We start from the raw sequence: 3,897 nt of genomic DNA, 5'->3' as shown, positions 1-3,897 counted from the left end.
AGCCGTACATTATGGGATTATGATTCGGTTTAACCCCTTTTTCCATGAAGATCAATTCATGGCGTTTTTCTTTCTCAAGATCAGATTCAACTAAATAAAAAGATGTCTTTTTTTTCCATCCAAAACGAAATATATATAAAGAAAAAGAAGCAAAATTAGGAGAATATATCATTTGCCAAAGCAAACAAAGATATCACACATGTTTTGGTTTAAATCTCAATACTTAAATGCTTAAATAACACAGAATTTAATAATTCTCCCAAATTTTCTTCAAAATGAATATTTGAATATATATATATATATATAAATTTTCTTTTTGGTTCACGGGCGTAGAATAAGGAGAAATAGGCAAGAGTCATATAGGGTAGAGTAGTTGAAATTTTTATGTGGGAGGTAGAATATTTTTTATTTATAATATCAACTTTAAATTTGACACAGATTCCTACATCGTCATCCACCTTTCCAATTGGAGTCCTATAAATGTAGGTAGTTGAGATATATCTGCCATAAAATCTCGGAAAAAAGATTTTAAAATGATTTGGAGTTTGCGATATATTTGCAAGAAATCTTAAAGTCTACTATCCCTCCAAACATTTCAAAACTAATTAAGGTTGAAAGAATGACTTCAATCTCATCATGTAATGCAATTTTCCTCATTTATCCTATTAATCTTCATTTTACCTTTTTTCTCCTCTGCCACACAATAATACTGCCACACAAATATAGGTATTTAGTCTACTTTTAATAGTAGTATGATATTTTTTTTTAATAATAATATATTGATTGATTTAGAATTATTAATTAAATTTTTTTTCGAGAAAATATAATCCATTATTGATGATAGGAAATTAGAGTTAATGAGTCCCCACCTCCTAAAATTGCATAGAATTGATCATAATTTAAAATTTTTAATTATGGGTTTAGTAAAAAGAAGGGTTTTTACCAACTCTTTTGATCCTCACTTAGTTTTGATTGGTGTGTTAGTGTGATGCTCCCTACTCCACTTCCTCTCAATTTCAATATTTTTTTTTTTAGAATTTTGGTATTAAATTAAAATTCATGAATATTAAATTGGTTGCCATTGTATATATGTAATTATTGAGATTTTTTTCTTTTGTGGTTGGAATTTTAATTTGTAAGATAAACAGTGGCAAAAGTTATTGACGTTTTGAAAATATAAGTAAAAAGTGAAAAAAATAAAAAAAGAGTATTTGAAAAAAATAATTTAATATTTATAATTTTATCAATAAGTTGCCGAAATTACTAAAAATTTACTTTTAACTTTTAATATAAATCAATTTACTTTAAGCAATACCTAAATCAAATTCAGTATTTTCAAAATAATTTTTATTATAAGTTAAAAAACACGTATTTTAAACCATTGCACACACCCGTAGACGACACTCGGTTGATTTCAGAATTGGGAGAAAGAAAATTTTCATCCTATTACTTTGGTCTGAATTCATTTTGGTCTTTTATCTTTAACAATATTAGATTTAATCCTTAATCTATTAAGTTTACGTAGATTTTGTACTTTACCTTTTGAGATAAAGACTAATAACTATCCTAATGCTCTAAATGTAATATAAATAAATATTTTTTCAATAAATCTAAGCTCTTATACCATTCTATGCAAATATCAGCGACGGGATGCAAAATAAATTGATATATGAACTAAAATTGCTTTTGAAAAATTATATAGAGATAAAATTGTTCGAAATTGGATCCAATAACTAAAAACAAATAATTTTGGGTTTGGGAATTCCTTGACAAAGGTACTTACCATCTACCCATTCCACACGTCAAGAATTTCTAAAAAAAGAAAAAACACCGAAAATGTGACATGTGACTTGTGCGTCTGCTTCAGCTCGAGAAGTAGTTATGTCATACAACTCTTGTTTCTAATTTATTTATTTCTTTCTTTTTTTATATATATTGCAGCTCAAATTAATTAATCATCGTTCAAAAATCCAATTTTGAGACCAAAAACAAAAGGGATAAGTACACTCTATCATTGTCCTTCGAGATTTAGTATAATTACACGTATTTTCTCTATAATTTGATAAATTTTATATACTATCTTGAAGTTTATTTTCATTTAATAAATAGATTCACTCGTTAGTCAGAGTTCAACAAGTTTGTCAATATTAGCAAAAAAAAAATTGAATAAAAAATTCATATTTACTTCGACTTATTACTAATTTGTTACAGGCTAAATAAATTCATCTTTACTGATGGAGAGATCTATTCTTTAAATGAGAACAAACATTAAAAATAATATAAATTACACCAAATTTTAAGAGAAGGCAACGTAATTATCCCAGAAACCAAAAACTTGCCGATGTGAACAAATATCATGAAAAAACAAACATCCCATTTCACTAACAAGACAAACAAATACTTCCCATAAAAAATATGATTTAATTTACAACATAAATATATGTTATTTTTACATGTTCATTAATAGTTGGAGATCAAATTCATACATAGAATTCTTTTTTTCTTTTTGGACTTGTGATGGGAATTGAGTACAAATTTGGAGGTATGGATGGTGACAGAAGCCCGTGATAGCTTGAACGTGGTTGTCACTTTTGGGACAACATTGTACTATTTTACATGCCCCCTCTTCATATTTTTCCTCTAAATTCCCACTACGTACCATTATTGGCTTTCTTACAAATACATCACAATTTCAAAAAAACAAAAAAAAATCTTGATAGGCCTTAAAATAAATAAATAATTAAATATATGTAATTAAAACCAAATATCAAATCAACCCGTCAACTCAATTGATAAGACTTTATAATACATCGATCGATCCATGGTAGATTATACATGAGAATTTTGTTGTTTATCATATATTTGATGAAATATATTTCAAAAGTCGTGTTTTTTAAATAAGTAGTTGGATCATAGAGTGGTACAATGAGATGCTGCGGTTCTTGCAATTGAATTCGTTGTTTCAGTTGATAGGGTAATGTTTTCAGCTGTAAATTCATAGACATGTAATACTGTGTGTGCATTAATATGTTGTACGTTTAGATATATACGACCAACCCCCCAAAAAAAGGTGCACGTGGAATTCTGACATACGCTTAATTACGCATTCAATTCATTTTTTTTTTTACTGCAAAGTGATTGGTTTTCCTATGGAATTATGTAATTATAATTAGGTAAAGTATTTATTTATGTAAGACAATTAATTAACATTATATTGGAGGAAGGAGATATGCCTTATTAAAATGTATATTCTAATTATAGAAATATTAAAAAGGGAACATGATCTGGATCCAAGTTGACCCGTTTGAGACTATAATATATTTATCTATGTTGACACATAGGACTACCATTTTATTTATTATTATTATTATTTTTTCAAGCTTCCAAAAAATTCTGTATTTTGATGCAATATTTGTACCTTTTGTGGGATAATCATATTTTTGTACCTTGGAAAATGCAGCTAAATATTTGTATATATATTCTATTAATTTTTGAATCAAGATTGAATTGTAAATTTTAAATCTTAATTGGATGTTCGTAAAAAAAAATCATTTTACTACAATCCCCCTACAAATATCGAAATAGGGTAGATGATATGTGGTGTCTTTCTGTATTGAATTGGGTGGACTTGACCCCGTTCTGTCCATTTACCTGACCTAATAGCTCTAAGTGGTTGCATTCTATATCGAATTGGGTCGATTTGACCCATCCTATCCATTGACACAACGTAATAGCTCTAGATGGTTGCAGACGTGGTAAGATAAAAAAAGTTCAATGGATACTGTAAAATTGACCAACACTATTGTACGGTAAATAATTTTGAGGTATATTATAGGATTTTTACTGTATTTGACTGATTGTACGATATCTAGACCTTATCTTTAATTTAAAGATTGG

General features: G+C 27.6%; 1 protein-coding gene across 1 annotated transcript in view; it reads right to left on the bottom strand.

Annotated features, from left to right (window-relative positions):
• Positions 1–163, bottom strand: part of LOC105177554 (uncharacterized protein At1g04910) — a gene marked incomplete in the record, with an annotated part of 3,553 nt that extends 3,390 nt beyond the window's left edge. Inside the window, 1 exon segment of the mRNA XM_011100748.2 lies at positions 1–163.

Source organism: Sesamum indicum, linkage group LG15 (genome assembly GCF_000512975.1).
Source record: "Sesamum indicum cultivar Zhongzhi No. 13 linkage group LG15, S_indicum_v1.0, whole genome shotgun sequence".
NCBI classification, from domain to species: domain Eukaryota; kingdom Viridiplantae; phylum Streptophyta; class Magnoliopsida; order Lamiales; family Pedaliaceae; genus Sesamum; species Sesamum indicum.
This window is presented reverse-complemented; position numbering and strand designations above follow the sequence as displayed.